Consider the following 21,167-nt stretch of genomic DNA (forward strand, 5'->3'; position numbering starts at 1 on the left):
CATGTGAGCTTGTGATGATTTGGGTGTATGTGTGTCTGCTGGAAAATTGCCCTCCCGGAAGTCATGCCTGTTCTTCATTGTATGCCCAGAACCTGGCAGGGCACATGGGAGATAATGGATGATGATGAATGAATGACTCTCAGCTAGTTAAAGAATAGCTTAAATTGATTTTTGAATTCCTGGACTTTAGAATGGCTCAAATCTAGATCATAAGGAAAAAGGGCTGCTGGTGACTGGAGGTATATGGGCATTACATGACTATTAGTCATTTGGGGAGTGTCTGGTGTTCATGAGATCACAGCTCCAAGCCTGTAAAGGTCTAGTTCTCACACTCAGTCCTTCTCAAGACCCCAAGCTCTGGTTGTCTTGAAAATGTGTTTAACTGGTTATGAAAAGGACTGGGTAGGAGAAAAATCTATTCTGCCTCGGGGCACCTGGATGGCTCAGTCGGTTGGGCTTCTGCCTTTGGCTCAGATCATGATCCCAGTGTCCTGGGATCAAGTCCCACATTGGGTGAGTCTGCTTCTCCCTCTGCCTGCCACTCCCCCTGCTTGTGTTCTCTCTCTCTCTCTTTCTCTGACAAATAAACAAAGAAATAAAATCTTTTTTAAAAAATCTGTTTTGCTGCAGAAAAAACTCACAGTGCATTCCCAGTGATGGTGAGCTAAGGACAATGCATTTCCTTAAACAGTATATATTCAATCTCATCTTACATCCCAAATACAGCAAGCAGAGTAGAATATACTTAAACCAGAATGCAGGGCCTGCATGTCAGTTTCACAAGCTGTCAGGGGCTGCTCAAAATCCTTCTCAACGGCATTAATGCTCAAGCACTAGGTTAACTGCTGGATGACTAAGCTATCTCCTCTTATGCTGAAGGAGTTCACAGAATTGGTGCCCCTACCTCCTCAAAATTTTTAGAATTTCTGTATCATTACTCAGCTAAATATTCTTCATCTTGGGTAACAAATTATGAACGTGACATTCATCAGGCCCCAAATGGGACCACTCTGGAGAGTCTGTGAAAAACCTAGAGAGCTACATGAAAATTACAAAGGTTAAGATTTTCTTCCTCAAGTTCAAACAAGAAATTCTACTTGTCACCAAAATAACAAAAAAGATAAAATTTAAATAAGGTAATAAGTACCAGGCAATTTATATTTAGCTTTTCAACATTTTAAGAAAAAAGATACACTCTCTACCCAGATCTAATTCCTCCATCTGCCACAAACTTGAGACATTCTTCCATTAGCTTACTTATTGTATGTATTACAGGCAGGAGAACCAAGTGGCTAAGAGCTAGCATGTCTCTATAATCTATTATCCAAACCAGAGCCTTCTGAGAGTGAATAAAGTCACAATAATTACACTGGGACAACAGACGTAACCTGGGACAATCCCAGACAAACTGAGAAATACTGCCACCCTCGTAAAAGCTTGTGCTCAGGTGTTAGAATTGGATGATGGGCAGGGAGAAACAACTGAAGGCTTTTGAATAGTGTTGTTAAGTGACCAAAACTTCAGGAAACTTAGACAGAAGTGGGCTTTGGCCAGAATGGACCAGAAAGACATCAAGGATAGGAAAGCCCAAGAAAACGTTCTTATGGCACTAGGAAGAAGCCACAAGAGGCCAAGCTGGGACGGTGGCAATAAAAAGAGAAAGCCTACATAAGAGAACAGGCTGTTAAAGAGGTCGGATAGGTTGTAATACTAGTCTAAGTAGTTAGAAAATATTAAACACACTTCAAGGGACTTGACAGGTAAATGCGTAGCAGAGGACATGCTGATTGGAAAAACCAAGGGAGCTCAGATTCTAGGGCAAAAGCCGCCTGCTCCCCTATCTCTTCTCATACTTCTGATCATGTCGCCAGGCTCGTAGGGATGTGCTTCATTCCAAGGAGAACTGGAGCTCTCCACAGACCGCTTACTACGATGCAAGGCACAGGTAAGCCAAGAGTTTCCTTCACCAGGAGGGTAATAAAACGCCACCAACAATTGCTCCAGACACCACTTGGTGGCACCAGTACCCTGAAATGATTGAAATGCAACCTGCTATTCTTGATCTTAAAGTGGAAACCGTGGACTCCTAAAAGATCTGGCCAACCCTCAAGTTCAATTTCTTCCATGATTATCTGACTTCTTCCAGAACTTTCACATCCTCCTTTATCTCAGTCTATGGAAATCCTGAAAACTAGAAGATGATAACGTTTTATTTCAATGATCTCTTATCATTTCAAAAATTCCTTTTTTGCATATACACATATAATTTGCATAAATGTGACCACCTCTTTCAACCACATTTTTCTTACATTAGCCTTTTCCTTTTTTGTTTCTTTTCCTCACCTACCACCACCTTCTAGACAATCCATCTTAACAGCCTAGAATATATCCATTCATGTTTGTTTCCATCACCATCTAACCTTATACAAATGTATGTATAGGCAAAAGAGAAATGTAGAGAGAGAATGTATAAAAGTTTTTTTGATCAATGATTTAGAAAAGGACTCATATAATATACTGTTTTACACATCTTGCTTTTCTCCCTCAACAGTATCTGGTGGTAATCCTTCTAAGCAACTAGTATTGCTCTAATTCATTTGGGGGGGGATGTTGTCATGTAATATTCCATGGTATAGACATACAATAATTTATCCGACAACAGTTCCTTATTAAAGGGTATTCACTTGCTTTCAGTTTTTTGTTGTTATTTTGCCACAATAAACAATCCTGCTGTAGAAATCCTGTGTTTATATCCTGTAAGGTAGTGCTCCTGTCTCCATGAGTTAAATTCCCAACAGGAGAATGCCAGATTAAAGGGTAAGTATATACTTTTAACTTAAGAAATGTTTTTCTTAATTTCACAAAATTTTAAGAAATGTTGCTAGATTTACATCCCCCAAAAAAGCTCTTTAAAATCCCCATTTCCACCAGCGAAATATGAATGACAGTGCCCTTTTTCTCACATCTCCACTAGCAATGTGTATTGTTGCTTTTTTCTTTTGCCAGTCTAATGGATGTAAAGTGACAACTTATCATTAACTAACTTCTTGTTTTTCCCAAATGGTTGTGATTTGGAGCATCTTTTCAGTTTGGTTTTTTTTTTTTTTTTTTAGCCATTTTGATCTGATTCTTCACAGCTTTTGCCCAAAGCAAGAATTTTTTTAAAGGGATTTTTGCTTAGTAATGAAGGTAGAAAAATATTGCTGAACATTAAAGAAAATGGAAAAAAATAGGTTTTATTATGGTCACTATTACCTATATTTGGTATCTAACACTAAAAGCACTTGGGTGTTCAATTCAGCAGCACATACACTAAAATTAGAACAATACAGAGAAGATTAGCATGCCCTCTGCATATGGATGACATGCAAATCTGTAAAGCATTTCATAGTTTAAAAATACATGCAAACATACATGCATGCATATATACATATATAAAAACACTGGGGAGCCAGAAAATAATCTGTGAGTACTATTCAATTCTGAAATGTCGACTCTAAGGGCAGAAGATGGTTATTTCTCTCTTCATAAGGAATTATCTCACTGTTAGTGCTTTGTTTCTGACTGGACATTGTATTGCTATATATGCTTAAGTAGGACTTGGTATTAAATCGAACCAGTTGCATTTATTTGAGTGTCATTCAAAATACTTGTTTAAACAAAAAAAAGAACAAAAATCAGTAGGGAAAGAAATTGTATTTTTAAGCTTCTAAGAAGATTTTATAAACAATGGAGCCCAGAGAACAAAAAAAGTCATAAAATGACTTGACAGTGTCCTTTTAAGTGAACATATGTGAGTTTATGCCTCCATATGTGTTCACATATGTCCTACATATGCACAACCAGCTGCTAACCAACCAAATTGTTCAATGTGTATGTTTACTGTAAAACAAGCCGAAAGTGTTTGGTCTCTTTGTTAGAGAAACAGCTCATAATTTCAAGTATACAAACGTCAGTTGTTTCTCATTTCTTTTTTTTTTCCAAGCCAAATGAGCTGTTGATGCCCAATTTGGCAGGATCCTAACTGAGGCTGACTCTTGGCCAGCTGCAGAAACCTGGCCCTGAAAGTTTGGGAAAATTTTTACAAGAATAAGGAGCTTTTCCTAATGGCTCCCTAAACCAGAGGAAGTTTTCTTAGAGCCTCCGCCAGTTTTTTCCTACTCAATATCCCAAAGGATAATCACTAACATTGCTTGAATACTAATGGATGGAGTTAGGGTGTGAAATGAGGGTCCTCCCCGACTTTGGTCAAATACTTTCAAAACCCACTGTTAACAGAAAACGTTATAGGGAGGTAGAGATTATATCTGTGATAACAACTTTATCTTTGAGTCCTCAGTATCTCATCTTTCATTCAACCTTTAGACAGTGCTCCGCAGCTTAAAATGGTGAATGAAATTTGGACCAATTTCCAGTTGAAGGGGCAGCCTTTGGACGGATTAGACCCCTACTTCTACAATCACAGCATTGAACCCAATCATCACGATCGGTATCCTCTACTACTCACATTAATATTCTCTGAAGAACAGTCTGTTGTGAAAAGAGCCCATGCTCTGGAGTGGAAGAGTCTCTCCAGTCCTGGCTGTGTCGTTCGTTGCCTGGCTGTGTGGCTGTAGTAGCTTCACGCTTCCAACTTCAGTTTCCTTATGAGCTATATGGAAATAGTAATACAGACTTCCTAAGTTTCTGATGAAGATGAAATGAGATAACCTATATAAAAGATGATGCGCAGTACTGGGGACACATTAAGGGCTTAGTAAATGTGAATGCCCTCCCTCTCCAATTCTCTTTTCTTCTCTCTAGTCCCTGCAAAGAGAGAGAGACATAAGAACCAGGAATATTTCTTGGTCAAGGGGATAATCCAAAAGTCCCCAATCCCAAAGATGGCGGGGATGGGTAAAGGAGAGGCTGAATTCAAGAGAAAAAAATCATTTAAAATGTTCTCTTTTTTTTCATATTTTTTATTAATTATTTTTATTAACATATAATGTATTATTTGCCCCAGGGGTACAGGTCTGTGAATTATCAGGCTAAAATGTTCTCTTTTGACAAAAAAATAAAAATAACAGAAATAAAATGTTCTCTTTCAATATCACTGAAACCAGACAGATAAATATGCATGTGTTCATAAATGCATGCCCATTTATTGAACACCTCCTGTGTGCCTTGAGTAGTGCTTGACAGAAGAAATATTTCTTAAATGAATGAAAACCAAACCTTTAAAGCACCATCATAATTTCTTCTCTGATGCTCAGTTTCCTGGGATTTATTTATTAGTGATGATTCTCTGCTTTTCAAAGTGAATGCCATCATAAGGAAGAAGTATGAGTATCGTTGTCACTGTCTTACTCAGCCTCTGTAAAACAACCAGAAGCATCCCACCCATCTTTCTGTCTGCCCACACAGGCTCTTTCTACATCAAACCACCTCTCATTCCTTCTTTCCCTTCCTCCATTCAACCTTCTGAAGGCTGTCTAGTATTTGGCACAGCTGAAGAACACAATTCCTCTTGTTGCAGGTGTCCGTGTGTTTGGAGCAAAATGAGCCACTGTTGACAATTGTAAAGGAAGGAAGAACGGCTGTTTGCATCTGGGTGTGGGGTAAGAAAGAGAGAACAGCTGGTGGCAGCTGTGGCAGACAAGAAAGTAACCCAGTGAGCAGCTGCTGGTAGTTCAGAATCTACTAGACTGCCTGGAATAACTGAAATCCAGAAGAAGCATGTGAGACTCGACTTAACTACTTTACTGTACCCTGCTCTTCATTAGATCTGACTTGTCCTTCATTAGGGACATTCCCATGATAGCCGCATAAGGACTCCCAGTGGGAATATCAGACCCCTCCTTCCCATCCATAACCCTTTGGAAAATCACACCAAGAAAAGTAAAACGGCACAGACGTTACTTCCAGTAAGCCCATGCTTATTTTTTACAAGAGGAAGCAGTCTATGGTTGACAAGGGAAGGAATGTTACCAGTGATGGATCTATCATAAGAATGGGCATAAAGAATTCTTTCTATATTACAAGAGATTGTGGTCATTTTGATGATGATCCCACACTTCAGAATTCAGTAGGCTAACATAATGTGATAACTTAAGTGTAATAGAAGCCTAGAAAAATAACATTTTAAATCCCTGTCAGGGGTTTCAATGTTTGTTTTCTCATATGTATGTAATCCTGTGAATGTGTATACATAGAAATATTTCCCTCTACTTTCTTTTTTATTCTTAATAAAAAGAAGATAAAGATGTCTTTATATCATGCATCTGGTGACAAAATATTTGGTTGGTTGTCATGCTTCCCACTGGTTCTTTTACTCATCTGGAATTCTAAGGTAAACTGAGAGGCCCCAAAATGTGTCATCTACTTCTCATCTTGTTCATCACAGAAGAAAAGCATCTCATCACTCCAATTTATAGAATTTCAGCTCTTTAGTTTCTAAGGTAAAGTTCAAGAGAAGAAAAAAGAAACTACCACAATGTTATATATTAGTAAATTATATACAACTAATGCCCCCAAATAAAAGAATCATTAAGGAAATTATATGGCAAGCTATCTGTATTTACAGAAATGATAATTTTGCAGATAGTAAGAGGGAAAATGCTTGTGATGTAGCATTTGTGGAGAAGTCTGCTAAGATCATTCACACATGAAAAGTTAATGCAGGGTGCCTGGGTGGCTCAGTTGGTTAAACAATTGCCTTCAGCTCAGGTCATAATCCTGGAGTCCCGGGATTGAGTCCCACATCAGGCTCCCTGCTCAGCAGGGAGTCTGCTTCTCCTGCTAACCTCTCTCCTCTCATGCTCTCTCTCTCTCAAATAAAGAAATAAAATATATTTTTTTAAAAGTTAATGCAAAACATACATCATGATTAAAACTAAGGTAAAAGGATAAGCATAGGACAATGATATAAAAGGAATTTGTTAAAATAGAAAAAGCCAAAGAAGACAGCAGAGGAATCTTAAATTTTATTTCTTTTATATATTCTTTCTGTTGATAAATTATATTAGTATAAAAGATATAAATAATAATAATTAAACTATTATGAAAATTACTAATAAAATCACTAAACTATAAGCTCCGTAAGGACTGGGTCCTTCCCTGTTTCTGATCACCTTTATCTCCAATGCCTGTCACAGTGCCTTATTACCAATAAATATTTGTTGAAAGAAGAAGTCAATGAAATGAGTCATCATTTTAAAATGAAATTTATAAAAGAGAGAATGAAACCACTTCCATCAATGGCATACGTGTGACTGAGAAATGAAGGCTGGCTCTACTCTAGAGATCAAATTAGAAAGATCCCCGAAGATATGCTAATGGTATTTTGAAATCAGCTCTGTCCTGCCTGGTGAGATATGTGGCCCAGGCCTAAATGACCCCCCACATTCTGAATTGGAAGGGTGAGAAACTAGACAGTGCAAATATGCTTCCAGCTCTAAGATAGGATTCTGTGACTTGGATTAAGAGGAAAGGGAGGGGCGCCTGGGTGGCTCAGTGGGTTAAGCTGCTGCCTTCAGCTCAGGTCATGATCTCAGGGTCCTGGGATCGAGTCCCACATCGGGCTCTCTGCTCAGCAGGGAGCCTGCTTCCTCCTCTCTCTCTCTCTCTCTCTGCCTGCCTCTCCGTCTACTTGTGATCTCTCTCTGTCAAATAAATAAATAAAATCTTTAAAAAAAAAAAAAAAGAGGAAAGGGAGTGGGAGTAGTTGCCAAAATACTAATGTCACAAGCACTTGGCCCTTAATTTACTTACCAGAATCGCCCATGACAAAGTTCTCAGATGTCTTGTGCTCTAGGTGAGTAGCTTTGCTCAAAGCAAATTTGATTAATGTTTCTATCCACAGCTCCCCTCTCAAGTCCAGGCTTGGTTACCCAGTCTGGCATTGAAAGCTTGAGTTCTAAATCAGCTAGTAAGAATATGAGATTTTTTTCATTCTTGATTTTACTGTCCCATTTTCCTGCAACAATAAGGTCCACAGTTGAAAGAATTTTCACTATGTCAAAGGCTGCCTTTGAATCAGCCTTGTTTACTAAATTCCTCCCTGGGGAAGTTGGGATAGACTCATCATTCCAATATGAACATCCTTATACAAAGTCTGTTTTCCAGATATCTTGAACCTTCCCCAGGCACAGCTTATATAAAGTGTGAATGTTCCATGTTAATGTAAAGTACTCCTACACTCTAAATATGAAGTAACTCAAGACCCTGACAAATTTGTATGTTATCCAAAATATGTTTGCAGATTTTTCCCTCTTGCCTATAAAATAGTATTAAAGGAAATGTCTTGCTCCATAAATATAACTGTCAAGAGTTTAAATGACTTACACTTCATCATCATCATCATCACCAAAATCATAAACTGCCTTTTTTTGTCCAGGGCTGGGATTGTAGTATACTCAGCATATTCAACAGATATTTGAGTAACATGATGAAAAGATGCAATCTTCTCAGATAAAAACTAGGTTTTTATCAACCTTCCCTAAAGGGACCACAGCATATAGTTATTTCCAGATATAATTTCTATATTAGAAGTGTGAAGGCTAATTTTATGTTTCAACTTGACTGGGCTATGGGATACCCAGATATCTGGTCAAACATTATTTGTTGTTTCTATGAGAGTGTTTTGGGATGAGTTTAACATTTAAATTGGTAGACTGAACAAAAGCAGATTGCTCTCCATATGTGAGTGGGCCTCATCCAATCAGTTGACAGCCTGAATAAAACAAAATATCTGACTCTTCACCGAGTAAGAAGGGATTCTTCTGGCCTGAAGGCCTTCATACTGGTACCTTGGCTTTATCCTGTCTTTGAAGTTGAACTGAAACACTGGCTTTTCCTGAGTCTTTAGTCGACCAGCCTTCAGACTGGAACTACACCATCCATTTGCTCTTTTGGGTCTCCAGCTTCACCAGCTCACCCTACAGATCTTGAAACTTAATCAACCTCCATAATCATATGAGCCACTTCCTTAACTAAATCTCTTTATATACACATCCTATTGGTTCTGCTCCTCTCAAAAATCCTGAGTAAAACAACACATAAGGTTTAACATACTATTCAGCACATGAGATTCTATTCACTAAAAGAGGACTCTGGAAAGATGGCAGAGTAGAAAGCACCAGGGATCTGTCTCTCCACCCAGATAACAATTGCATTGACAGAGTCTCTCTGATATAACTATTTTGAAACTCTGGAGTCCTTGAAGGCTTGTAATTTCCAAGGGAAGACTTGGATGGTAAATTGCAGTTAATTTTAGTCAATTTCAGTTCTTGGCAGAGTAGTAACTAACCGTTCCCTACCTCAGTCCTATGGTAGGCAGCTCTGCCAGTGTTCCTGGAGCAGCCTGCACATACTTTGATGGAGCCAGGCTAGGCAAAAAGGATGTTGTCCTCTAAACATTGGATATCTATGCTCTGCTCATTGATTGCTGCTTCTGATCAAAGAGGTACAGACAAAGAGGTGGACAGCCATTATTGTTTCACTTCCCCTCTGTTGTTGCTAGCCCCTCCCCTGCCAGCTAAAGTGAATTTAGGGGATTTAAACTTTTCAGTTTTTCTCTTTTCAGAAGCCAGACGTTAAAGTCTAAAACATACAAGAACACCTGCATATTTGGAGAAAATTAGAAAGTAACTGCACATGCCCAGGAAAAAGCTCAGAAAAGACGTTAGAAGACCTTAGGTTTATACCTCAGCTGATCCTTAGTGTAGAGACCTACAGTAATAAAAAACAAACAAAGAGGAGCGCCTGGGTGGCTCAGTGGGTTAAAGCCTCTGCCTTCGCTCAGGTCATGATCCCAGGGTCCTGGGATCAAGCCCCGCATTGGGCTCTCTGTTCAGAAGGGAGCCTGCTTCCTCCTCTCTCTCTGCCTGCCTCTCTGCATACTTGTGATCTCTGTCTGTTAAATGAATAAATAAAATCTTAAAAAAAAAAAACAAAGTAAAAACAAAGACAATAATAAAAACCAGTAAACCTTGGGGAAGAGTGAGGATCTGATTTCCAGAGTCACCCTGGTATGTTCAGTGTAAAACAAAAAAGCACAAAGTATACAAAAAATAGGAAACTGTGGCTCATTTATAGGAAAAAAAAAAATAATAAACCAACAGAAACTCTCCCTGTAGACTTAATAGCAGATCTCCTAGACAAAGACTTTAAAGCTCTTATCTTAAAAATGCTCAAAGAACTAAAATAAGATGTGGAGAAAGTCGAAAAAGTGATATTTGAACAAAATGGAAATATCAATTGATAGAAAGTCTAAAAAGAAACAACAACAAAAAAATCTGGAGCTGAAAAGTACAGTAACTGAAGTGGGAAAAAAAAAAAGATCACTGTAGGGATTCAAAGGCAGATTTGAACAGGCAAAAGAAAGTATCAGTGAACCTGAAGACAGAACAAGGAAACCTATCCAGTGTGAGGAACAGAAAGAAATAAACTGAAGGAAGGCAAACAGAATTTAAGAGATCTGTGGAACACCATAGCTAATCCAGTAGAACTAAGATGTGCAAAGAAAATGTAGCATCTTTTTTTATCCTTATAAATTCAGTCTCTTCCACATTGTGTCTGATAAATGCTCAGTCTTTAAAGCTCTCCCCTTCTCTCTTGCTCCTACAGAATATATCATCTTAGAGTACACAGGCACTGATATGACCTCATGGTGGCCGGGGGTAGGGAATGGGGCATCTTGGATCCCATTCACCATCTGAGTTCTTGTTGGTTCTTCCTGTGGGATTGCTGTCTAATTTCTGAACTGACCTGCTAAAGTGAAAGTGAACCTGTCTTTAGGGCACTGTACTGGCATTCACTACTGAAGTCAGTAACAGTAGCCAATTATCTCTGGTCTTGAACTCTTTCAGATCTCCCATTATACTCTTTGTCCAGTCCCCAGGCCCCCAAACAATCTGGTCCCACCCCCTTATTTCTCTGACTTCTTTTCTGTCATTCTTCCCCTTGCCCACCCTTCCCCAGCCACACTGACTTTCTCTCTGTTCCTTGAACACACCTGGTATGTTCCTATCTCAGGGTCTTTATACTCTAGCCCTCTGTCTGGGATCATGGTTTGTTCCTTCACTATATTTGAGACTTTGCTCTGATGTCACCTTCCATATAATATATTCTTTGACCATCTTATTTAAAACTGAACACCATTCCTGAGATCCCATAGTCCCTTGTTTATTTATTTCTGTGGCACTTATCACCATCCAATATAACATATGATTTACTTACTTTTATTGTCTGTCTCCCTCCTCAAGAATATAGGCTCACTGTAGTGATTAGGGCTGGCAAATGGTATAGAGAATTCAGAATTAATGTGGTACTTGCTGCATGACCATGAGATTCAATGATGTGAATCAATCCCTTAAGAAAAGTTGAGCCATGGGGGCTCCTCGAGTTAAGCCTCTGCCTTCAGCTCAGGTCATGATCCCAGGTTCCTGGGATCGAGCCCCGCATCGGGCTCTCTGTTCACCGGGGAGCCTGGTTCCTCCTCTCTCTCTGCCTGCCTCTCTGTCTACTTGTGATCTCTCTCTCTGTCGAATGAATAAATAAAATATTAAAAAAAAAAAGAAGAAGTTGAGCCATGAATGATTGAATAAACAATAAAATTTTGTATTGAGTCAGTAACATGCTTCCCCCACCCATTCCAGTCCTTCACCTTTCAGATTTCCACATTTTCCTCATCTCTGTCTCTACTGGCTTTCGTTTTTAAACTCCAAAGGTACTAGCCAATGACAAAAATGTCTTAATTTTTTTCAAAAACTTATTGAAGTCCTACTTAAACTTTTGTATTAGTGAAGGTAAACACTGGCTGCTGTAATGAAAACATTTTAACCTAATAGAAACTTTTTCTTCACTGACATTATCAACCCAAAGTGTTATATGCAGCTGGCAGGTAGATTTTCCCCACATAGGGGTTTTTAAGGATCAGGCATCTCCCAGATTAAGACTCCAGATGCCCTATCAGTCACTCAGCAACCAGGCAGGAAAGGAAACAGGGGATGAGATAGATATTGGCTGCCTAACTACCTTGACCGCACACATCACTTCTGCTTACATATCACTGGTCAAAACTAGATCATGGCATAACTGGATGCAAGGAGCCATGGAAATTGTAGTCTCTGCTTGGGCAACTGTTTCCCTGTGCTGATTCTATGCCATGGAAGGAAGCACAGATCTTATTTCCCATTTAGCTTTTTCTACCATCGCTTGTCCTATGGTGTATAGGCATTCTCACATACATTACTTCATAAATTCCTGCAACTTCTTTATCAGGTATTAATATCATTCCCATTACATAGAGGAAAACACACCCAGAGATTAAAACTGGCCTCTCAAGTTTTTAAGATGTGACTTCATTCATGGAGATTTACATTTTTAATACAGTCTTTCCTGAGTTATAACTTAGATACTACACCATTCACAATTTAAATTATATACTTCAGTGGTTTTTAGTATGTTCACAGAGCTGTGCAACCACCACCACGGTCAATTTTGGAACATTTTTATCACCTGCAAAAGAAATGTGTGCTCAGGGGCACCTGGGTGGCACAGTTGGTTAAGCATTCAACTTTTGGTTTTGGCTCAGGTCATGATCTTGAGGTCATGAGATGGAGCTCTGGAGTCAGACTCCATGCTCAGTGCAGAGCCTGCTTAAGACTTTCTCTCCCCTCCCTCTACCTCTCCTTCCCAATCTGTCTCTTTCTCTATCGCTCTCTCAAACAAATAAATATTTTTTTAAAAGCAAAAAGTAGAAATAAATTCAAAAAGAAATATACATTAGCATTTCCTTCTCATTTCCTCTTTAGCCCCTTTTTAGCCCTAAGCAACCACTAACCTACTTCCTGTCTCTATAGATTTGCCTTTTCTGGACATGTACTATATGTTGGTTAATTGAACGTAATAAAATAAATATCCAGATATAAGTGGAATCATACAATACATGGCCTTTTGTGACTGCCCTCTTTTGCTCAGCCTAGTGTTTCCAAGGTTCACCCATGTTGTAGCAGGCATCAGTATTTTATCTCTTTTTATTGCCCAACAATATTCCCTTGTATGGATATACCACAAATCTGTTTATCCATTTATTGGGTGATAAACACTTGGACTCTTTCCAATTTTGTTTAGTATGAATAATTCTTCTATAAACATTTGTGAACCAGCTTTTATGTGAACATACGTTTTAATTTTCTTGGCTCTATACTTAGAACTGAAACTGCTGGGTCCTATGGTAACCTGTGTGTTATCTTTTTTTTTTTAAGAACTGCCAGGCTGTTTTCCAAAGTGGCTACGCCATTTTACGATTTTCTTATCAGTGTAGAGTTAGAGTGTTTTAATTTCTCCACATCCCTCCCAAAGCTTATTTTTTAAATCTTTTCTATTATAGTGGGGTTTGCATTTTGAAGGATGACTGTTTCTGTCAACTTCAAGAATTATGAGTTATGGATCAATTCCTCTAGTAAAAAGCTAAGAAAGAATGGAGAGGCTTAAGAAAAATTTTAAAGGATTTGTCTTCTGTGCTTTTTCTTCCAGGTATACCTTGCCTTAATCTGCCATTTGGATGCCCAGAAATCCGAAGCTGTGTTGTGGGATTCCATGAATGCTTGCCCTTGTTGGGTTTATCCCATATTGCAGACTCTTCCTAATCATTCCTTTCTTGACACTTTCTTGCAGACTCTTCCTAATCATTCCTTTCTTGACACTCACAATAAATAATTGGATGCAGGAAATTTTGAGCCTTTTGTTTTAACCCATCTATTTAGATACTGTTGACTTTCAGATATGAGAATCTTTTAACTCCTGTATTTAGGAGTAGAAAGCTTTACATCAAAATTATGCTTACCTGGATGAATACTCATTCATTAGGAAAGTATTTTTTAGAACTAATTTCTATTAAGCTACTTTAATAGATAAAAATACTTGATAAAAATTTTTTCTAAGGCATTAAGACATTTCTAATTTTCTTCTCTTTTGGTTTTTAATTTACTGAAATTCTTTTCATTGGAATCAGTTATTTTCCACATAAGGTTTAAATGAAAATGTTATTGAACATTTTTTTTCCCTTACTGTTCATATCAAATTTTTCTTGATTATAGTTTCTACAATTGCATGTGTTCTTTTATGGTCATTATTTGTACTAAGTCCAATGGTCTCAGGTCAAATTATTCACACCCAAACTTAGTAAAAAAATTGGATTCTTACATCAATTTTTAGGCAATAATAAGTTTCAACATATGCCAATTTAGCTGTTGGCAGTTTTATTTAGTGTTGATTACTTTTGCCAAGTCTAATTTTTCCCTGTTCAATATTTGTGTGTTTCAATGTGAGCATCAAGACATGATTTGTCATCAGATCTTTATCTCTAACAAATTTTACCATGTGTAATTTCAACTATTGTCTTTTGTTTTGTGGTGATCATTCCTAACAGTAATATTTAGTATGAGTTGGATAAAAGACTGACTGTTTGGATTTTTTTTTAACTAATACATGAGAAAACTGTAAGAAAGTTCCCTCAGCTATGTCAAAGTTATTCTGCTGTCTGGATTTCTCTGTCTTATGACCTTTCTTTAACGTATTTCCAATCATTTTGTGTATTCTCTACCAACCACCCACACTGATGGCACAGCAACAGCAAATGATGGGATCAGAATATCCTTGGGGTTAAATGTTCCTGTGTCATGAAGGCTAGGGGTTTAAACAACCCAGTGTCACAACTAAGATATCCAGTTCAATATGCTGTTATGTCTGATTCATCACTGGGATCAGCTGGGGAGCTTTACCTCTAAACATACAGATTCCTAACTGATCTCTTTCCATCCCTGCCTATCCCTGAAGCAAATTATCACTTCACAGATCTGGAATAGTCTCTCAGCATCTGCAATTTTTTAAAAAGTTCCTTTAGTGATTCTTATGTCTATCCACAGAAGTTTGGCTGTCTTCTGGGCTAAGCCGTACCCAGAAAAGGGCTATCTGTATGGGTCATGCCTATGTTACAATACTTCCATACCTTAAACTTACCAAAAAAAGAGAAATAAGATATTAGGAGGAAAAAGGACACTGCTGGTGGCTAAAGAAGAATGGATGGGTTCCCTAACCAGAAGGGCCTAGCAAAGACGTAAGAGGTGACCTTCAATTTGGAGGTCAAGAGAAGGAAGTGGAAGCAAAACAGCACAGTTCAGAATCTATGTGCTCAAACTGTAGGCACTATGGGGTCTTGCCTTTTTCACAGCCCTTGTTCTACTTTGACTGGTCCCGGGCAGACTTTTAAGGGTGGACAAAACGGTGCCTTGCTTAGTAACTAAATCATCCGGTAACCTGATACAGCAGATATAAATCTCAGTCTACAACTCAAAATGGGGTGGGGGGGTAGACATTTATTTCCTGTGATTCAAGTTATTTTCTATTTTTGAGATGCCTGTTCCCTATAGAAAGAAAAATAAGTTCAGTCAGTTTAAAGTTTGCCCTAAAGTGGGTCTGAAATAGGATGGCGGGACTGTGGTTTCAGTGCCAACATATTTTGAAGGGAAGCCTGTTATGTCACCTGTAGAGGCAGATGGACCCTCGCCCAAAGTCTGGTTTGGATGTTGCTACTGATGCCATCACGCATCTACCAAACAGTTAGGAAAAGGCTTATTATTTACATAACTGAGATGTCTGGGAGGGCAGGGAAGGCCTCTCAACCAAGTCCAAAGTGAAAAAGCAAGGGAGAGAGACTGGTATATATTTTTAGCTGGGTTGAGGGGTTGGGGCTGAGGATGTGAGTCCCCATGTGGCAGGAACTTGTGGTTTTGCTGGTGCCAAAATGGTGAGCACTCGGGCCTTACAAGATCAGCTGGTCCAGATGTGGTACGGAAGGAGAAGAGGAAGAGGTGAAATTTAACAGCTGTCAGCAGTCAAATATCAGAGTCCAGATCTTCATTATAAAGTCATTCATCTTTGATTTCACTTGTCTACACAGAAATCTTCTGAAGCAACCAGCATCTTCCCTGATACTTGATCTGTAATAATAATTATTATTATGGCTATTTTTGTTAATTACAAAGTCTCCCAAGAACTGCCCTGTTTTACATGGATATTTCATTTAACCCTGACTGCACTCTGAGGACACAGGTATTATTATTAATTACCCCACTTTACAGTTGAGGAAAGTGAGGCACAGAGTTAATGGCATCTGCTTCTCGCTGTTAAGAGTGAGAGCCAGGATTCCAACTCAGACTGTCTGGTTCTTTACCTCTATTTCCTGTCTTCCTCATTCTTCTCATCCTACCTCAGCATGGTATAACCGAGCTGCTTTGGTGCATGAGCAGTTGTACAAGTCTGTCCCGACCTCTAGAGCTTGCTGTTTCCATGTGACTCTAATCCTGGAAGCAAGGCTCTGAGCCCCACTCTGTGAAAAAGACCAGCCAAGATCCTGGCAGAAATCAGATGCACTTCCTAACTGGATAATTAAAGATTTTGTAAAGGAACTGTTTACAAAAATGTGAGCAGAGGTTAGGAAAAGCAACAAAGGAGGTGACAGGGAGCCATCACCACCCTACATCCAGCCAGAATAAATGAGGGGAGGAAGTGGCCACAGGAACCAAAAAGTGACCAGTGCAGAGAGGGCCATCTGACAGAAGCTGCAGCCTTCAGTTAAAGGGCACTGCTGGGATGGCAAAGGAATAAATACCCCATTCTTCTTTTAATCCTGTTCTCCAGATCTCTTGCTAATGTCTTCTACTGGCCAATGAAAGAATGGAGGGCAAGGAAACTGTTCATATAGTCTATACAGATAGTCACCCAGGGCACCAGGTAGGATGAAGGGTGGGAAGTGGCTCTGTGGAGTAAAGCAGGTAATCATCATGGTAGGCTTTTTCACTGCTTTTATCATTCCTCCTTATTATACTTTTATCACTCCTCTTCCCTTCTCTTCTCTCCCCAGACTAGGTAAATAACAAACTGACAAACACACACACACACACACACACACACACACAGGGACAGGGACAGGGACAGGAAGCTGTCAGGGACAGGAAAGGAGTGCTCACTCTCTCTCTCTCTTCACTCTGCCTCCCCATTTCTTAGTGATCTGGTCAACTGCAAATACTACAGTGTCTGCCATATATTGGCTTAAATACAAAAGAGGTTTATCTGGCTCACATAACTAGTTTTATGACCCAGTGGGCCATCAAGGGCCCCAAGTTTCTCCATCTTTCAGCTCTACCATCCTTGATATTTCGGCTTTCATCCTCACTCTGGTTGTCTTATGGTTTCTAAGATGGTTGCTCCTCCTCCAAACATCACATCTATGCAACTGTGTAATAGGCAAAAAAAAGGATAAAGGAAAAGACTCAGAAATGCATCATTTACATCTCTTTGCCTAGATTGAGTCCCATGACCACTTTGGACTACAAGAGAATATGCCCAGCAAGTGGTGTGAGTTGAGAGAACTGGAGTTCCCTTGAAAAGGGTAGAGGGGCAGCTGGGTGGGTCAGTCGGTTAAGTGTCTGACTCTTGGTTTCATCTCAGGTCATGATCTCAGGGTTGTGGGGATCAAGCTCCCTGTCTGGCTCTGTACACAGCTGAGAGTCTGCTTGAGAGTCTCTCCCTCTCCCGCTGCCCACCCCCCATGCTCTCTCATTTTCTCTCCCTCCCTCCCTCCCTCTCTTTCAAAGAAATAAATAAATCTTAAAGAAAAGGGTGGAAAGGAAATAGACACTGTGTAGGAAACTATCAGTGCCTGACATTCCATTTTTATGTGTATCACAAATCTGCTCTGCTCTCATAACTCCTTAGGCCTTTGGAAATCAAATCCAGAAAGAGACTTACAGACTTAGAAAGAGAGAATATACACTGAAGCACATGACTGCTCCAAAGTACAGGTTTATCACATCTTCTTGCAGGTGGTGTGAACATGTGACCATCTTCTCAACAACTGAATGTGAGCAGAACTGTGTACCCCTTGAAGTTAGGTCTTAAGACACAAGACCTTTGTTTAATGTACATCTTCCTCCCCTCTCTACAGTCTAAAAGCTAGTGCCTCTGACCAGCTTCTGCTATGCTCTAAAGGATAATGGACTAACGAGATAGCATACCTCTAAAGGTCTACATCAATCAGGAACATATGCAAATCTGGACTATTAAATCCAGGACTGTTACAGAAAGAAAAAAGAACTTTATTGTATAAGCTACTGCCTTTTGGGGTCTCTATATTACAGTTTTTATCCTACCTAATGTAGTTTCTATCCCAAACATGATTCTCCAGGATGGTTACAATCTCATGCAGGGCTGTGCTTGGGTTTATTTGTGATATTTTCCTAGGTTTCCCCAAATCAGTGGTTGAATTCTTGCCCTCCTCATTTGCTTGTCATTACTTATTTTCCCAGGGCTCTTTCTCTTTTCCAAACACTATTCCATCCTTCCCACTTCCCCATCCAGAGTTCAAACTAGAAGGGAGTAAATTATTTTTGTGGATTAGTAGCCATTGTTTGGGCAGTGTGGATTTTGTCAAGGATAAAGATTCAGAGTTAGGAACTAAAGTCATGGGCAAGAGGGGTATGGAGCAGCACCTGAAGGAGACAAGAACATACGAAAGCCACACTGGGAAATTCTCACTGTCCCTCCTCTAGGTCAATGGGCAGACAGAGTCTCATCATTAAACCTAGTCTAGGCTCATTCAGTGCTCTAGATCTATGCCGCTTGAGACAATTAGTCTCTGACTCTTTGGTATGACTGCCATCAGGGCTTTTCTTAAAATTATACCTCTTCTCTCTGACCTCCTATGGAATCTTGCCTTTGTAATTCAATTTAATTATTTATCAAGTGAGTGCCTGAGGTATTTAAAATTCTGAAGAGAATATAGTAAATGACTGTGGAGACAAGCATGGACATAAGAATTATGAGAAGGCTTTGGACAATGCCTCTTAGCCAAGATCCTACCCATCTGCAATTATCCCAGAAAAAATCCTCTCTCCACCCAGAGTCTATAAAGATGACTTCTGTCTTGATGTCTTATTGACATCAAAGGGGTGTGTAACAATTTTGATTCTCCTCATTTACCCAGAAAAAAAATAATACAGTTGAAGTATTAAAAAAAAAAAACTATAGAAACTTTAAGAATCTCAAAGATGGCTATGACAAATAGGAGAAAGAGATGAAGAGCTATATTGTCAGTTACTCTTAGAGTGCAGAGGTCTTGAGCTGAAGATCTTGGATAAAAGGATCACTCCAGCAGCCCACTGCTTAGTCCAAATATCAGAATAGCTATCACCTTTGTGATGTCACACTCTGGAAGATTCCAAGGGATTCTCAGTTTTAGATCTCCTGTTGACACAGAAGTCCAAGAGGTAGATGTATAATAACTTTCTAACTGGGAGACAGGGATCCAAGGATTGATTCCCTGGACTTTTACTGCAGTGTATGTAGTTAGCAACACTTGATATGGTCCTTTCTAATGAAGTTTGAAAATAGTCTTATGTTCTTGTCATTTTCTCTAATCCAAGACCCAAGTGTGAAGGTCATGTAAGAGTTCCTGTAGATTAACATTTGGAAAGCTGCTTGGACCTGTTGATTATAAACTTGAGTATGCTGTGTTAATCCCCTATAGTATTTTGCCATGTTGGAAGGTGAAAGAACAGTTAGGATGGGGGTGAGATCTCTACATGCACTGAGTATCCAGTGACCATCTCATATGGAGATTAGGGCCATGAAGTTTAAGTATAAAAACCTTTGGCCTCAGCAACTAAAGTTCCTCAGATAGTTTTACAAGTCTCAGTTGGTACCTCTATCACCAAACAAATAGGTGGGTATTGCCAAATGGAAAACACAAAGTCTTAGAGTTTTTTCGCTACTATCAAAGCAGTTGCTTTATGGCAATGAAAATCTTCTAGAAGTCCAAGAAATAGAAACACAATAGTAAGTACATACTCATAACTACATGAGGTGAGTGACTGAATGAAATCCATCTGTAAATAGATGTCCAAAAGATCCGAAAGGTTTTGTGTTGTGTTTTTACCGCAGCTTTACAATTTTCTCAAGATAGTAGATTTGACAGATGGGAAACACACCACAGATAGCCTCTACAATCTTACTGAAGTGTCCACAACAATGCTTATTGATGATGTTTTTAAGATTTCCTTTCCGTAATGGGTCATAGCATGTAACACTTTTTGAGAAAATCCACTTCAGTATCTTGATGCAGGTCAAGAGAATATCTTGGTATCACCATAGCTACTGGGAGGATAAAAAATTTAATCTTTTCCAATATACTTATTTATAATCAAATGTGGATAGTAAAATTAACTCAAGACCTAATGCCGATACTTAGGAGCTAGTTTTGGCTTTGACTCTTAGACTTGTTGGAAAGCCTGAAGGTGTTAAAGCAACTCATTTAGTATAGTAATCTGCTATTACTCTTTGTTGCTTGAGTCTGCTTTTTACTATGGGGCCCAACCTTAATATAGTCAATTCCTTTGGAAAAACAAAGCATCTAATAGGAATTTTATGTGACTACCATGTTTAAATGAAATACCAGATGCAGTTAAACCACATTGCTTCCAAAGCACACCAAAATCATGAGCTATCCCAAAAGCATATTTACTATCTGTATAGATAGTTCCTCTCTTATCTCTACCTAATTGGCAGGCTGTAGTAACTGCTACAATTTCAGTAACTTGTACAGATCTGGCCCCTGGGAAAGGATATTTGAGTGAGTTGCCGTCACATACTAAGCTAAACAACCTCCTTGCTCCGTTCTCTTAATAGGCTCCATCCATAAGCATTTCTAAATCTGGATTGTCAAAGAGTTTCAAAGAGATCAGAGTGAGGTAAGGAAAATTCCTGAATAAGTGCATGACAGTCATTAGGTTTGTTTCCTCCTCTGGGAGAGAAAGAAAGGTGGGGGAAGAAGAGTCTAGGAGCTACAGCAATGGACAGAAATATGTGTGAGTGAGAAGAGAAGGATTTCATAGAAGGTTAATCTAAAGCAGAAAAGCATTGAGTGTTTTCAGTCAAGAGTAAGGTCTGAATGACATGAGGGACCATAATGTTAAGAGGAGATCCTAAAACTAAGTCAATAGAAACCTCAATTAACTATGCAGCTGTTGCCACTGAAGACAAACAAAGAGGGTAGACTTTTGTTATAGGTAAAGTGAGAGGCTATTATGAGTGGTGGATGTCAGAAGCCCTTTGGGCTATTGAGT

The 21,167-nt window shown here is 39.1% G+C and overlaps 2 long non-coding RNA genes and 1 other non-coding gene across 4 annotated transcripts in view; 2 read left to right on the top strand and 1 right to left on the bottom strand.

Annotated features, from left to right (window-relative positions):
- Positions 1-19,230, bottom strand: part of LOC125107215 (uncharacterized) — a 28,911-nt gene extending 9,681 nt beyond the window's left edge. The window contains exons 1-4 of one of the 2 annotated variants that reach the window (XR_007129484.1): positions 19,145-19,230; positions 18,063-18,119; positions 11,221-11,352; positions 4,453-4,651 (exon numbers count right to left, since the gene is read on the bottom strand). This is a non-coding gene — a long non-coding RNA (uncharacterized LOC125107215). Of the gene's footprint in view, positions 1-4,452; positions 4,652-11,220; positions 11,353-18,062; positions 18,120-19,144 lie in introns of those variants that run through there. The other variant, XR_007129485.1, reaches the window with a different exon arrangement.
- LOC125107216 (uncharacterized) lies at positions 305-6,428 on the top strand. The gene is made up of 3 exons (XR_007129486.1): positions 305-513; positions 1,872-1,945; positions 5,519-6,428. It is a non-coding gene; the product is annotated as an uncharacterized LOC125107216 (long non-coding RNA).
- On the top strand, positions 3,289-3,395 carry LOC125108076 (U6 spliceosomal RNA). The gene has a single exon (XR_007129765.1). It is a non-coding gene; the product is annotated as a U6 spliceosomal RNA (small nuclear RNA).
- Positions 19,231-21,167: the final 1,937 nt, after the last annotated feature.

Source organism: Lutra lutra, chromosome 8 (genome assembly GCF_902655055.1).
Source record: "Lutra lutra chromosome 8, mLutLut1.2, whole genome shotgun sequence".
In the NCBI taxonomy this organism is placed as follows: domain Eukaryota; kingdom Metazoa; phylum Chordata; class Mammalia; order Carnivora; family Mustelidae; genus Lutra; species Lutra lutra.